This window comes from Phascolarctos cinereus, unplaced genomic scaffold, assembly GCF_003287225.1.
Source record: "Phascolarctos cinereus isolate Bilbo 61053 unplaced genomic scaffold, phaCin_HiC Scaffold_5;HRSCAF=322, whole genome shotgun sequence".
NCBI lineage: Eukaryota > Metazoa > Chordata > Mammalia > Diprotodontia > Phascolarctidae > Phascolarctos > Phascolarctos cinereus.
Genome location: NW_027555958.1, coordinates 35,574,506 through 35,590,809, shown reverse-complemented (window position 1 = coordinate 35,590,809; position 16,304 = coordinate 35,574,506). Strand labels below are relative to the sequence as shown.

At 44.9% G+C, this 16,304-nt stretch overlaps 1 long non-coding RNA gene across 1 annotated transcript in view; it reads left to right on the top strand.

The window, feature by feature from the left end:
- LOC144457487 (uncharacterized) overlaps positions 1-16,304 on the top strand; it is a 39,800-nt gene extending 23,496 nt beyond the window's left edge. The window contains exon 3 of the long non-coding RNA XR_013486823.1: positions 16,010-16,304. This is a non-coding gene — a long non-coding RNA (uncharacterized LOC144457487). The remainder of the gene's footprint in view (positions 1-16,009) is intronic.

Below are 16,304 nucleotides of genomic sequence, written 5' to 3'. Positions count from 1 at the left end.
TTCCAGAGCCAGTGCTCTATCCACTGTGCCACCTAGCTGCCCCTGAACCTTTACTTTTGGAAACCATAATACTATGTCAACTGGTGAGCTAGTCAGATGAAGTACATATTGCAAAAAGCTATGCAAAGAGTGTCTTACCCACTGGGTCAACCACCAGCATTGTTACAATTGTCAACTCTGCCCAACCTTATGTAGTAGAAACATTAGATTTCATCACTGATACGCCTCCAATGCAGGATGCCATTTTGGTCATGGTAGACTCCTTGACCAAGATGGCTTACCTTTTCCCCAGATTCTTCCACTTTAGCAGAGTCTAGCTACCTGTTCTTCTCATATCACTTCCAGTAGGGGCCCCTAGTTCATCTCATATTTCTGGGGTGCCTTATTCATAGCTTTTTATATAAAGGCACATCTGTCCATAGCATATCACCCCTAGTCCAACGAGCAGAGTACATGAATGTTTTAAACCATAGCTCACTTCCTCTGGTACTACATGTACTCTCGCTGTCAGGATGACTAGGCTTCCAGAAGGCTCACTATGAAAAAGTTATCATAACTTGGCCTGCTCATTTATCCAGAGCATGCCTTTCTCTATAAGCAATGGCTTCTACTTAAATTTTTTCCCTGTTCTCCCTCCATGTACCATGGCATGTTCTCACATACCCTGTGTCATGTACCTTGTTTTCACTCCACGTCCTAGTAGTCGATGAGTCCCTGAGGAAACTGGAGGTTAACCAGGCTGACTTGAAGTGTGCCCTTTGAGCAGGGGTGTGCTGGAGTCAATTGTGAGAGCTGATCGTCAGATTTTCAGTGTAAGTATTTTTATCTTGGAAATTAGCATATGCTACAAAATAGAGCTTGATTTATTGTTTTATTGATTGTCAAGACTTAAGAAAGTGATGGAGAAAATAATGCAGATTAAACTTAAAAGTCTATCCTGTGTACTCCGCTCTCACTTCCCATTCTGAGAGCTGGTTGTTACACATTTACCAGTATACTCCTGCCTTTGAGTGATGGAAACAGATTATAAAAAGTAGAGTACCATCGTGTCCCCAGTGAGTCCAAGAATACAAAAGCATGGGTCTGACCATATTCCTAAAAGCTCCATGCCAGCCAAACTTTCTAGAAACTCAGGGGGTCTGTCTGCCTGGTACCCGTTCTGGCTGAGATTACTTTCTTCCCATGGAACTCACTCTGCGTTCTAGTGATCAGTACCACACGTGGCTTACCTCGATCTTTAACTGAATTCTTGGAGTTCCTGACCACCACTAATGATGGTGGGTGGGGCAGGGGGATAGATATATTGTTTAGGCTGTCCACAATTCACTGAGGTGAGACTTTCTTCAATACCTGGTAGACTGAAAGAGTGTTGGGCCTGATGAGAGGACACAGAAGCTGGCATGTCCAGGAATTGGTAGAAGCTTTCTAGCACCGCTGCTCCATCAGCCCTCTCTCCCAGCTTCCCTATGGAGGCATTATGGAGGAAAGGGAAGGCTTGGTGAACTGCTGCTCAGGGAGGGGCCACGACGCTCCCTGACTGGGTCCAGTTAGGATTTTGGCACCTACTGGGCTCTGAAATGAAACCAAACCCAACCAAACCCTAAGCTTCAGAAAAGCAGGTTAAGTTGGATAAAACAACACCCTCCCTATTCTTTGCCTGCCTAATCTCCAGCACGTTCCCACAGCTCAGAATTTTTTGATCGACAGCTGGTTTATCTTCTTCTCTTTGGGCATCTCCCTCCAGATGCTCCAGTGACTGACCTGACCTGACCTGGCTTTATAAATGATGCCTGCTCTTCTGCTGAACTGGCCCCACCCATGTTAAGGATTACTCTTCCTCTTTCATTCCCTGACCATTATTAGCACAGTCCTTGTTCTGGGGAGGGCCTAAGGGCTATCTACCAGCTATCTTTTGCCATCCTGCACTCCAGACTATAAGAAGTCATATCTAGGATTTATTTAAAAATGAAAACATAATATACGAATTCAGAAATATTATTCCAGTTTAAAGTGGGGTTTTTTTTGTCCTAATCTATAATTTCATTGGTATAGGGAGCTCCTGGTAAGGAGACCACATTTACTAATGCAAATCACCTACTGTTCTATAACTGAGAGAGTTTACTAGGCATGAGAAGTTTGTGATCTGAACAAGGGTCACCCTGAATGTATGTATCAGATGTGGGACCTGAACCCATGTCTTTCTGACTCCAACACTAACTCTTCATCCATAACCCTACATGATCTCAGATAACGCTTCACTATTGCAGACTTAATACCTTCCAAACCAAACTTAGAGTCCCTCCCATGCCCCTTTCATCCAATAGCTCTCTTGTATAATTTCCCTAGCTCTCCTCTGACTTGAAACCTTGGAGTCATCTTTGGCCCATCAGATTCTTTCACCAACATTGGCCCAAACATTAAGTATTCTCCTCTAGTAACCTCTTTCTTCTTAAGGTTAGTAATTTTTTAGAAAATAGATTTCATTTTCAGTTTATCAAGCATTTCTTTTTTTCTCCCTCTTGCCCTCTCTCCACCCCTGAAAAGATAAGAGAAACAAATAATAAACATGCGTGGTCAAGCAAAACAAATTTCCACCTTGGCCATATCCAAAAATACATGTCTCATTTTGCAAATTTCGTCCATCACTTGTCTGGTAGGAAATGGGTATCAGTCCTCTGGAATCATTGTCAATCATTTCACTGATCAAAGTTTGTAAAATCTTTCAAAGTTGTTTGTCTTTACAATGTTATCGTTATTTCATAAATCATTCTGGTTCTGCTCACTTCATTTTGCATCAGTTCATACAAGTCTTCCCAGGTTTTCCTAAAACCATCCCCACCATCATTTCTTACTGTACGATACTGTTCCATCCCATGCCAAACCATGCCATAACTTATTCAGTCATTGCCCCAATTGACAGACACTCCCCTCAGCTTCTCATTCTTTGCCACCATACACAAAAGAAGCTAGTCTCAATTTTTTTGTACATATGGGCCCAGTTCCTCTTTCCTCAATATCTTTGGGACATAGTCCTATTTTCTGGGTCAAGGAACTCTATCCACTGTGCCACCTGGCTACCCCCCCCATCTAATCAGAGTTGGATTTTGATGGGAAGGGCCGGCTAACCATCTGTAGCCAGTGACTCCTTCAGCTTACAGTGTGCCAAACCTTAATTCAGGTACAAAGTCACTGCTCAGAGCTTTTAATAATAATAATAATAGCTAACATTTATAGAGTACCTACTGTGTGCCAGGCACTGTGCTAAGTGCTTTGCAGTTATTACCTCATATGATACTCATGACAACCCTGGGAGATAGTGACTGTTATTATTCCCATTTTCCAGATGAGGACACTGAGGCAATTAGGGTAAGTGACTTGCCTATAGTTGCACAGTAAGTGTCTGAAGTTGGATTTGAACTCAGGCCTTCCTGACTCAAGAGCCAGTGCTCTATCCTCCGTGCCAACTGGCTTCACTTTAAAAAAAAATAAAGGAATATTGCCCCCTAGATAATCTGGTCTAGCGCCAAATGCCCCTGGCCATCAGGAAGCTTTTTTTTCAGGTAAACTGAATTTCTGGGCCACATTTTAGGAATGACACTGATGAGCTAGAAATTGTCCAATCCATCAATGGATGGACAAGCATTTACTAAGTGCCTACTATGCGCAGCACAGGGTAATTGAGAAGATGAAGGACCTTCAGTTCATGAAATCTGAAGATCAGTTGAAGGAACTGGGGATGTTCCTTTCGGAAAAGAGAAGGCTCAGACTCCATAATATCTGTCTTCCTTTAAGTGTCGAAAGGACTGTCTCATAGAAGAGGTGTTTGACGGACTGTTTGATTCCTGAAGGTAGAACAGGGGCCAGCCAGTCAAAGTTACAAAGAGGTTGATTTAGGCTTGATGCCAGGAAAACCTTCCTAATAATTAGAGTTGCTCCCAAAGCGATAACTCAGATGTTATGTGCTAAGAGCTGGGGATGCAAAAAGAAGCTAAAGATAGTCCCTGCCCTCAAGGAACTTACATTCTAATAGGGGAAGACAATCCTGGAAAGCAGAGTTTGGGGAGGCAGTGCCACAGGTAAGGAGGAAGAGGTGGAGTCAAGATAGTCAAGGCAGGAGTGAGATGAAACATGGCTAGGGGCCTTCTCAAAACGGCGGCCCTAGAGTGGGAGTCACCAGTGAGGAAAGAAGGGCCCCAGGGTGGCAAGGCGGATGTGGAGGAAGAGGAGTCTAGAGAGAGTGGAGGAAAGAGGCGGTGGGTTCCCCATCATCGGAGGTCCTTGAGCTGAGGCTGGATGGCTGCTGGTCTGATGGCTTGTGATGGGCATTCCTTCCTGTTAATGAGGTCTCTTCTAACTCCTCACTCTGAATTCTCTCCCTGTTGCTTTAAGCCTCCATTCTGAGCTCTTTCCCAGCTACAGCTTGTGATGCTTGTACCCTCAAAATATTAAAAGAAGCAGAGAGAGGCCTCCAGCTTGTAGAGGGGACCTCTGAGGAGGTCTCCTGGAATGGCAAGAGGTGGGAAGACACGGAGGGGCCACAATCTTCTGATGGAATTATGGGAAATAACAAAGACAGCTGAAGAGCAGGGGGTCACGATTCTCTCCAGAATAGAAATGCTCAACCTGCTCAGAGCATCAGTGTATCTTCATTCATTGGAGAATTATTTTTGAAGACGACATTGTGCCCAGTACAGTGCTGGTGGTGGAAGAGGGAAGGAGAAATGAGAAAGGGATCCAAAAATGAAGGAAAGACTGGGTCTTCTCCCTCAGGCAGCTCAGAGTCTAGGAGGAAGAGATAAGACACAATTAACCCAGCAGCGAGGTGGCTCAGTGGATAGAGCACTGGCCCTGAAGTCAGGAGGACCTGAGTTCAAATCCAGCCTCAGACGAAACATTTGACACTTACTAGATGTATGGCCCTGGGCAAGTTACTTAACTGCAATTGCCACCACAAAAAACCCCCAAAACAAAAACACAATTTACCCATTAGAAAAAAAAAACAAAAAACCAGCTACCATACTACAAATTAGAATGAGAACAGTGTGGTTACTAACCATTCCCCTGTTCACAAAATTCCATCCTCCATGCCTTTGCACAGACTGTACCCCATGGCTGGAATCCTCTCCTTTCTGAAATCTTCTCCTGGAATCTCTTAGTTCCCTTCAAGGCCTAGCTAAAGTGCTACCCCCCTTTTTTTTTTTTTTGGCAATTGGGGTTAAGTGAGTTGCCCAGGGTCACACAGCTAGTAAGTGTCAAGTGTTTGGTCTGAGGCTGGATTTGAACTCAGGTTGTCCTGACTTCAGGGCCAGTGCTCTATTCACTGAGCCACCTAGCTGCCCCTAGTGCTACCCCCTTTCAAGAGGCCTAAGCTGATCCCTCTGGATGTCAGTGTTCTATCCTGATTAGACTTACACTGTCTCATATTTATTTTGGATTTAATATGCATTTGGTCGTCTGTGTCCAGCTTGTTTCACCCCAGTAGAAGCTGGAAGGGTGGCTCAGTGGTTAGGGTGCTTGGCCTAGAGCTAGGAAGACCTGAGTTTAAATCTAGCCTCAGACACTTACTAGCTGTATGCCCTGGGCAAGTCATTGAACCTGTATCTGCCTTAGTTTCCCCAACTATAAAATGGGGATAATAATAGCGCCTGCCTCAAGGAATTGTTGTGAAGATCGAGTGAGATAATATTTGTAAAGTGCCGAGCACATAATAAGCGCTTAAAGGCTTGTTTCTTCCTTCCCAATAGAATATAAACATTCTGAGGGCAGGTGCCATTTAATTTTTTGTCTAGTATACAGTAGGTACTTAATAAATGCTTGGCACGTAGTAGGCACCTAATAAGTGCTTATTTAATTGCAAACATCAAGCTAGAGCCTAGAGGATCCTACAAAAGGCCTAGAACTGTGCCATAGTCAAATAGGCCTCAATAAATGTGTTTTGGATGGATAATTAAACTAATGCAGACTAAGTATTGACAGGGAGCATCAGCTTTTTAAAAGAATTACTTTAAGCCTCAAGCACAGATGTTGAAACACACATCCCTCTTCTGGTAGCTGTGGCGGGGAGCAATGGGGGTGGAATATTCCATACTCCAGATGGAAATGTCATCTTACTGGTTCTTTTTCATTTAACTGTTTCTCTGTGTCATAAGGGAGAGTTCAGTGGTGGTGGCAGTGGTGGGGGAAGGATTTTGGGAAATGCTCATAGTGTAAGAAACAAGAGGCATTAATAAAACTGTAAAAAAGAAAGTACATAAATTAAAGAGTGGATGGCTGACCAAAAGGAATTAATGTCTAATGGTGGAATTTCACTGGAGCTATTTCGATACAGAATTGTGACCTTCCCAGTGTTCTTCATGCTATAACCCCTAAGGTGGCTGGCCTCACCTGGGCCAGCAGGGTCACAGAAAGAGCACATTCCACAGGACCAGGTGCATTCACCTCTGCTTCTGGCTCAGGACCGCAGACACTGATTCTCAGCAAACCTGCCTCCTGGGGACTTATACCCATCACCTCAAAATTTGCCTTCTGGAGCAAAGCAGAGCAAGACTCAATTGTGTTCTGTATTGTTGTTCTGTTGTTTCAGTCATGTTCACCTCATCCGTTTGGGGTATTCTTTGCAAAGATACTGGAGCACTTAGCCATTTCCTTTTCCAGTCCATTTGACAGATGAGGAAACTGAGGCAAACAGAGTTAAGTGACTTGTCCAGGGTCACACAGTAAGTGTCTGAGGCTGGATTTGAACTCATGAAGATGAGTCTTTCAGACTCCAGGGCTGGCCCTCTATCCATTGTGCCACCTAGCTGTCCTAAGGTGGAGTTACAGGAAAAATAGAATTTTAAGAAAGACCCTGGTCTAAAGCAATTTTGGAAGCCATTAACTGAATCCATGCCCCCACTTCCATGTTTATAACAGACAACAGTTAAGCTCTCTTGGCAAGAACACTGGAAGGAAACATGAGGGGTGGGGAGGCTGGATTTGTGCCCCCCACTGCCTCCTTATCTCCTTCTTCTCCAGGATCGAGACTACAGTAAGGAGTGAAGGGAAAGGAGAGAGGGTGGGGGCAGGGAAGGAGAGGGCTGGGTCTTGCCTGATCCCCCCCCCTTCCCTACCTCCCCCAGTATTGTTCCTTCTCTCTTTCTGACAGCTACTCCTTATCCCTTCACAGCTCCTCCTGCAGCTCAGTTATGACAACATTGAAACAGGATGATTAAGGGAAATTACTTTAATTTGATCTGTTTAATGGTGAGAGAACAGAAGCGTGTTTGAAGACACTGGCTCTGGGATTTGAGGAATCCAGAGTGTGGGTTAGGTGTTTCCTAGAAAAGAACCCTATTCTTGGGCTCCTGTTCTCTGCCTCCCTCCCACACAGCCTTCCTGTGCAAAGTGCAGTTACCACACACACACACACACACACACACACACACACACACACGTTCACTGATACATATGGGCACGCACATGTACACATATGTGTATGTACACAAACATGTACACGCAAACAGCCACATGCACATACACTGAGGAAGAGGGAGGGGATGAGAAGAACACAGGTCTTGAGCTCAAAGAGACCTCAGGGCTGCCTAACTGACTCTATAAATGACAAATGAGGGCCCTGCCAGGCCCAGAGAGCCGGTGACTTGCCTGTGGTCACCCAGGTAGGAAACCCCAGAGCCAGCATTTGAGCCCTGGTCTTCTAATTCCAGAGCCAACACTGCTATGATCTCATTTAATCCTTCCAACCACCTTCTAAGGTGAATGATTATTAACCAATCAATCAATCAGCATTTATTAAGCACTTACTGTATGTGTCTGGCACTGTGCTATAAACACTGGCTTGTTATCAGATGAGGAGATGGACCTCAGAGAGGTGGTCTTGCTAAGTTTTCTTTTTTCTTTTTGATCATCAAGCATTTTGCCCTCCTCTTCCCCCATCTAATTAAAAAAGAAAAAGAAAACCCTTGTAACAAAACTTCTCACATTGGCTGTATCCAACATGTGGCTAAGTTCCAAGCAGAGCAGACCCCTCTTTTGAGTCAATGAGGGGCACTTTGGAGGAGTAGCTGGACCCTGTCTCTGGGAGGCAAGGAGTTTCATACACCTACACCAGCCCTTTCTGTACCCTCCCAAGAAGGGAATGAGGCTCCCCTTCTTTCTTTCATACTCCCTTCAGGACCCTTTTCAAAGTGGGTGCTTACTGTTTATCTCCATCTGATTTCACCAGTGAGGCAATTAGCACAGTGCCCAGCACATAGTAGGTGCTTAATAAATGTTTGTTGAAATAAGAGAAAAAACATTTATTAAGAGCTTACTGTATGCAAAGCATCATGCTTTGGAGTCAAGAGGGCTTGGGTTTGAGTTCAAGTTTTGACACTTAACACCTGTCTGACCTTGAGTAAAGTTATTGTCATTTTGTCCCTTTGGGCCTCAGTTTCCTCTACTATAAAAATGAGGGTGCTGAGTGGATGACTTCTGAGTCTTTTCTAGCTCAGAAGTTATAATCTGATGTGGTGTGGTGACCAGGCTCCCTATCAGAGGGATCAAACTTGTCATATAACAGGTTCAATGTCTGGGTAGACAGTCAGCAGCTTCCTAGGACTGCCTTTATCCCCTATTACTTGTGGCTTCTCTCTCCTTCCACAGCAAACTCCTTTTCCTCTTCAGATCTAGTCATTCTCATTCATTTAAACCTCAGGTTGTAATCCAAAGCAAAACAGTTAATGCATGGTACTATCGACATTAGCCATGATGTTAGTAGCAGAAACGGCCTCAAACATCCCACCCCTCAGGGTGATGCTTCACTCTCCACTCACTGCGTTACTGGGATAGACCCCATTTGTAGGATGAGAAATCAAGACTTTGTCTTGCTTGATATAAACCTCTTACTGCAGGAGAAAGGGATCATACCTGTCACCCAACACTTTCTAGGACCACTAGTTTGGGTGTAATAGTCTTCGCTAAAGAACTAAATGATGCCTGGAACTCACCATCTTCAGTGGAATGATGGGATGGGATCTTGAAAATTCTCTTGCTGGCCTTGGCTCAAATGGCTCTCCCTGGTCTCACGCTGCTATAGTCAAAAAAACAACTTCATTATTCACAAGTTGAAGCTGGGAGGGATTTAAGTATCTCCTTGACGGTTCATTTCCCTTCCTCTGGATTCTCCTTAACCCACCCTTCCCACTTAATAGTCAACAAACATTCTTTTAATATTCATCTACTATGTGTGAGGTGCTGGGCTAGATAACCAGCATCTATTACAAAGACCAATACGTATATAGTCCCTGCCCTCCAGAAGCTTACATTCTATAAGGAAAAGCAATATATACATACACAAATAGATACTAAATAAATATAATTCATTTGCAGGGAGTTATTAGCAGCTGTGGGAACCAGAAGGCCTCATAGAAAAGATGGTGCTTGGGATGAGCTGTGAAGGAAATGAAGGATTCTAAGAAGGAAGGAGAAAAGAGAAAGGGATTAAAAAATGGAAGAGAAACTCGTGAAGATAGTCACTTCTGGGCATGGGAGACAGCCTGGGAAAAGGAAAACAAAGAAAGGATGACATCATGTTTGAGGAACAGGAAGGCAGCCAATTTGGCTGGACCATAGAGTGAGTTAGGAAAGAAATCATCTGTAAATCGGGCAATGTAGGCCATAGTCAGTAGTGAAGAGTTTTAAACGCCAAGTAGAAGATTTCATATTTGTTCCTAGTGGTGATAGGGAGCCAAAGCAGTTTGTTAAGCAGGGGGGTGACTACACTTTGGGAAAACCACTTTGGTAAATATGTGGGAGGTAAGTTGGGATGGAGAGGCTTGAGGAAGAGACCTCATGTCAGTAGCCCAGGTGAAAGGGGATGAGGACTTGAGTTAAGGCTGTGTGAGTGTAGACGTGTTGTGAAAGCAGAAACACCAACTGATTGGATATGTGCGGTGTGTGATGACCCTGAGGTTGTGAACCTGGATGACTCTGAGGACTGTGATGCCTTTGCTAGAAAAAGAGAAGTTTAGAAAACAGTAGGTTTGGGGGAAATGGTTGGAGAGGCAGGAGCAGTGAACCAGGAAAGGAATATGTGTCATTGTACTTTGTCCTTCTTTCTCAAGAGGACTGTGACATCAGGGAGGTGATGACATGACTTGCATTGAATTTGAGTGAGGGAGGTCAACAGCCTCACTTTCTCCTCCAGAGCCATCTGGATCTAGTGGCCAGACATAGATCAGGAAGACTGGAGATGGCCCTGGATGCAGTGAGAGACCTTGGCCTTCAGTGAGGCAAAGCCCATTCAATGAATAGGCCTACTGAAGAAGTGAGTCAGGAGATGGCCCCTTTAATGAAAAAAATCAAACTGGGAAGGGAAGACCCTCAGGGTTGCTGGCCAGAAGAGAAACAATTCCTATTTACATTCACTCTGAGCCAGGAGGGCCCCAAAAGTAACCATTAAGTGGTGCTTAGACAGGGATCTAATGAGATCCAGAGGGAACTGGGTTCAAGGCATGGTCTTTGAGAAAGAAATCCAGCCAGTAAACCCCAAGATAACTAGGTACATTTCAGCCATCAAAATTTACTTTAGAAAGGAATATAGAATAAGAGGGGAGGGGAGTCAACAGAATTCAGAGCTGCAGAAGTCAAGAGAGATGAGGATGACAAAAGGGCCACTGGTGACTTTTGAGGGAGCAGTTTCAGTAGAACCGAGGAGGTGGAATCCAGATAGAAAGACATGAAGAGTCAGTGGGTGGGGAGGAAGTGGAGGCATAGACAACTTTCCCAAGAAATTCAGTAGTGCAGGGATGAAGAGAGATGGAACAACACTTGTGTGAGACAGAAAGGGACAAGAAATGTGTTTTTTTTAAGGAATGGAGACACCTGACCAGTTTCATAAGAGGACAAGCCACTTGTGGGGGAAAGGCTGAAAAAGCAGGAGAGAGAAGGGGCCACTGCTGGGAAATGGTCTGGGAGGAGGCCGGGGCACAGGTGTGAGGAGTCGGGATCATCGGATCAGAGATCTAGGGCTGGAAGTCACATCAGAGGCTAATCCTCTAGTCCAATCCTCTGGTTTTATAGTTGATGAGACTAATGTCCAGTGAGGTTGAAATGACTTGCCAGAGGTCACCCAAGATGACAAGTAGCAGAGATGGGTTTCAAACCTAGGTCCTTTCCAGTAAAACCACTGCCCCACTAGGGACACCTCTTTTTCTTTTGCTTACGTGGAAAGGATGACTGAGTGGGTGACGATGAATTCAGCATGGTCTGATGAGTAGAGGAGGAGAGATGAGGGAACTTCCTATTGGACAGCCTTAATCTTTTCATGGAAAGGGAAGACATCCATAGCGTCCAATGAAAAGAGGACCTAGGACCTAGGTTAAAATCTCATCTCTGATTCTTATTATCTGCATGACTTTAGTCAAGTCACTCATTGAGTCTCAGTTTCCTCATCTGTAAAATTAAAGAGTTAGACTAATGATCTCTTCCAACTCTGATCTATGATTTTTTGAACTTTCTCTAAATATAGGAGAGAAAAAAAAGCAATGTAAGGGATGGATGTAAGAAAAAATTCTCTTAGAGCTGAGAAAACGTAGAGGGGGTGGTCAGTTACCCAAACTGGAGCTTACAAACAAAAAGAGCTCTGTCTAGAGTCAGAGGTCTTGGGTTCAAATCCCGACATTGATTTATGAGAGGAGTAGATGAGATGAGAGGAGACAGTGTCTAGGATCCCTTCCAGGCTATGGTTGCAGGATGCTGAGATCTTTCTGCACTTCAGTATTCATGACGGTCAGCCCTCTTACAACCTCATCACACGATTCATCAAAATCTACCCAACTTCAATTTACCTTCTCCAACCCCCTTCAGCCAGACATAAATGAAATCCCATAATGGACATCATTGTCCCTTAGAAATGCACCAATAGCTGTAGAATTCCCGTGTCTGATCACTAGCTTCTTCCACCTCTCCCTCTCAATCTCCCACACTAGCCTTTCACTTCTCACAGTCCTGGTCCTTTGCTCAACCCCTATTCTCCCAATCTATCTCCCTCACTCTGGCTTCTCTTGCCTCCTAACCTAGGCTTGACCCCATAGTCTGCTGATTTAACATGTTACTGGCTACCTCACTGGAATCCTCAGCCTCCCTAACCTTCTGTTGTTCCCAATCTACCTTGGACAGCCCCCACTAACCACTTTCTCCACTCCTATTCCAAGAATAGAGTGTTCCTGGATAAAAATCCAAAGATCAGTCTGATTTCTCTCCCTACCAATTCAAGGTACCTAACCTCAGCTGGGTCCTTGCAGCTGCAATCATGCGACCTTAGATTTAGAAGTGGAAGGGACCTCAGAGGCCATCTAATGCAAACTCTGCATCTTACAAATGAGGAAACCAAGGCACAGAGAGGTGGGTTAACTTGCCCAGGGTCGCACAGGTAGTAAGTATCAGAAGTGAGATTTGAATCCATATCCTTTTACTTAAGAGCCAGTCTCTTTCTGAAGCTCTCAAGCAAGATGGCAAGTTATATAGTAGAGAGTAAGACCAGAAAATGACCTGGAGGTCAGTGGGAAATAGGAAAAAGAATAAGAGAAAGTGATCAATGGAATAAAGAACTATCAAAGTGGGGAAGGTCACCCAGGGGTAGTGGTGGAAGAAATGGCCCTGAGGAAAAAGGATCATGAGGTAAGCAATTATTCAAGGTCCACTCCTCCTCCTCTTCCTCCTCCTAGAGCCAGGGGCGCATGGGAAAAGGGACAGTCTCCAGAGGAAAATGTCATGGCATATGGAGTCCTCAGGGGAAAGAGCCAAGTTTCCACTAAAACAAGGAGGTGATAGGAATGTTGGTTGGAAAATCTGAGGCTTTAGAAGAATTTGCTGAGAATAGAGCAAGGGTTGCAGAGGTCCCAGCAGAACGGGTGAACTGTGTTAGAATGGGCCTGGAGAAAACCAGGGATGGTTTGGGTAGGAATAAAGGTTACAGATGAGGGACAGTGCACCCAGCTTGTACCTAGATTAGTGAGACTGGATGACTACTAGGTCAGGTGCCTGTGCAATGGGATTGGTGTGTCATGCTCCATCAATGGAGAAACTTGCACAGTGAATCTGCCTCTGAGAAGGAAGCAGCAACATTTTTGGAAGAGAAGACATTCATTTGGGCTGTGTGTGGGGAAGGATGTCAACGGGGGTAGAGCCAAAAGCACAGTCCGAGGAGGATCAAGCATCATGTGGCCAAAATGGCGGCCCTGGAAGAAACTCACCAGTGGGAGAAGGAAGTCTGTATGTTTCAAGGTGACCCCTGGGACTGAGGGATTTTCCAGGGTGAGGAGACAGTTGGATCATGGTGGCAAAACCTAGAGTCAGAAGCACAGTCAGGAGGGGAATGAAGTCACTGACCCTTGAGCCTTAGTTTCTGTCTCCGTAAAAGTGTTGTAGATTTGATGACCTCTGAGGTCCTTTCCAGCCCTGTCTCTGATCCTATAAGTCAATCAGTGTTCCTGGGCCTCAGTTTCCTCTTCTGTAAAATGAGGGGGGGGGATATAATGGCCTCTGAGGTCCTTTCCAGCCCTGTCTCTGATCCTATAAGTCAATCAGCATTCCTGGGCCTCAGTTTCCTCCTCTCTAAAGTGGAGGGGGTGGATTTGATAGGGCTCCTTCTAGCCCTACATCTCTGATCCCTTGTTCTTGGGCAAAGAACCACTCCCTGGGCCCCTCAAATCATCCTGTGGGGGAGCAGCCTCCTCTGCCCGTTGGTAGGGCTGGCACTGCCAGGATGTTAAACATCTTTATTAAAATGCCTTTTACAATGCGCAGACCATCTGGGCATGCTGACTGTGCAGTAAATCTCAGCTCAAGGGCGACGGAATAACAGATTCACAAAATAAATCTGGAGAGTTATCCCAGCTTGCTTGGATGGATGCTGATGTTTGAAATTCGGCTGTTCCTATCTCATCAATCCCTAATCAGAGGATCACGGACCTAGAGCTGGCATCGTCTGGGCCAATGCCCTTATTTACAGAGAAGAAATGGATGCCCTTCGAGGTAGAGTCACCTGCTCAAGGTCACAGTTCCTATTGTGAGGGACTCCTAAGCAGTATGCTGGCAAAGGACCTCAAGGGAGGGTGACTATATTAATTTCAAGCTTCTTTAGAAAGGGCATAGGTATATGACAAAAGTATAAGACAAGACCTATCTTATCAAGTCACCAGCAGCCCTATAAGAAAAGTGAAAGTGGCTTCGGTATGGTGAGAAAAGCTGGGGACTTGAGAATCAGGAAAGCCTGGGTTCTCCTCCTCACTCTCATCACTGACTTGCCATGTGACCTTGAGAAAGTCAAAAACTTATTTTGTTAAAATTTTCCCAATTACATTTTAATCTGGTTAAGGCTGCACTCAGCAGTGTTGGGAACTGTATGTGTGATAACTCTGCCCTATAGAATCTGGGAGTCGAGTGCCCCCATTGAGATGGGAGATAAAGTCTTCAAATTCTCTCAATGGCTCAAGGGTAACTCCTCTAGACAACATCTGAGCACATATGAAACACTTAATAAATGCTCTATCTTTCTATCTATACAAGCAAAAAGAAAAGAGAAAGAAAGAGACAGACAGAGACGAGGGAAGGAGGGAGAGAGAGAGGGAGGAGAAGGAGGAGGAGGAAGAGGAGAAGAAGAAGAAGAAGAAGAAGAAGAAGAAGAAGAAGAAGAAGAAGAAGAAGAAGAAGAAGAAGAAGAAGAAGAAGAAGAAGAAGAGAGATAGAGACAGAGACTGTCCCTACCTTCAAGGAACTTACATTCAAACGACACATAAAAGGGAATTGGGAAAGTAGGGTTGATATGGGGGGAGGTAAAGGTGGCAGAGTCAGGAGAAGAGCAAGTATAAAGTGAGTGTGGGTGGTCTGAGTGCTTCCTGAAATGGTGGTCCTGGGCAAGAACTCATCATCTGGAATATGGGGCAGCAGAGTTGGAGGCATCTTGATGGTGAGGAGGTGGACAAGTTTGGGGAGTTAGGACCAGAGCCAGGTGGTAAATAGAGGAATCTTAGTGGTGATCTAATCCAATCCCCTTATTTTGTGAATGAGGAAACCAAGGCACCTGTGAGACTGTGACTCGCTCAAAGTCACCGAGCAAACAGCAGAGTTGGGAATTCCAGCCCACAGCCTAGTAGTCTTTGTATTATGTTTCTCTGTTTTCCTGGTATTTCAGTTGAGGCCAGAAGGATGGGTAGAAAGATACAAAAAGCAGACATGGGAACCTGGGGAAAGAGGGGGACTATTCCAGGTGCAATAGTAAAAAGTGGCATTTCTATACCCTCTTCTAAGCATTTCATATACTTGTTTCATTTCAGTCTCACACCAGCTGGACCTATATAGAACCCCTGATGAGGTAAGGAAACTTAGAGGTCATTTTACAGGTGAGGAAACTGAGGTATAGAGGGGAAAAGGGACTTTTCTGAAGTAGAAAGGGATTGCTCCATCTGGCAGAGTGTGGAGGTTGTGGACCAGGAGAACTCTGGGCTCAAATCTTGTCCCTGATACTTTCTAGGTGTGTGACTGCACAAGGCACATTCTGAGCCTCACTTTTCCTCATTTATAAAATGGGCATCGATAGTACAGTGCCTTCCTTGTGGTTATTGTCAGGTTGAAATATGACTACAAGAGCTGACATTTATATTGCACTTTGTGGTTGTAAATCAATGATGCAGATTTGCTCCGTGGAAGAGATTGCTTCCAGGAGAGTAGTAATGACAGGTAATGGAAGTGTGTTAGAGAGACTTTTGGAGCCTCCATAGACATTCTGTGAGTGGTTCCGGTCTGTTTGCTGCATCCTTAGGAGAACCTTCTTTGCTTGGTTTTGTAGATGGTGCCTTCAAAAGGCTCTAATAGGCTTTAGCTATGCTCTTCTCCACTCTCTCTTGGTGTGGTTCCATTGATGTGAGACACAATGCCCCCAGACCTCAGGCCTTCTTCCCTCTGAGGACATGTGGTCTTGTGAAATGGGCCTGAGTCCTTTGCCTCTGCATTTGTTCTTTTCCATTTTTAGGTAACGACATTGGAGGCTACAACTTTGTGAGTTTTTGAAGGCCAGGAGATCGAGGCCCCGGGCATCCAGGTTTGGCAGCCATCCCAGCATCACTGCAATGAGGAGAAAGGAATGACCTTTGGGAATAATCTTTGGGACCCAACCCAGCAGAAGCTGAGACAAAGACTCATTTAGCAGCCATGCAGCTCTTGGGCTTAAACTTGGTAGGACCACTTCTTTGAAGGAACTGAGCTGAGTCTGAGTGGACTCACCCCAGAGACCAAGATGGGGATAAGGGGAAAGTGTGTCCTCAAGG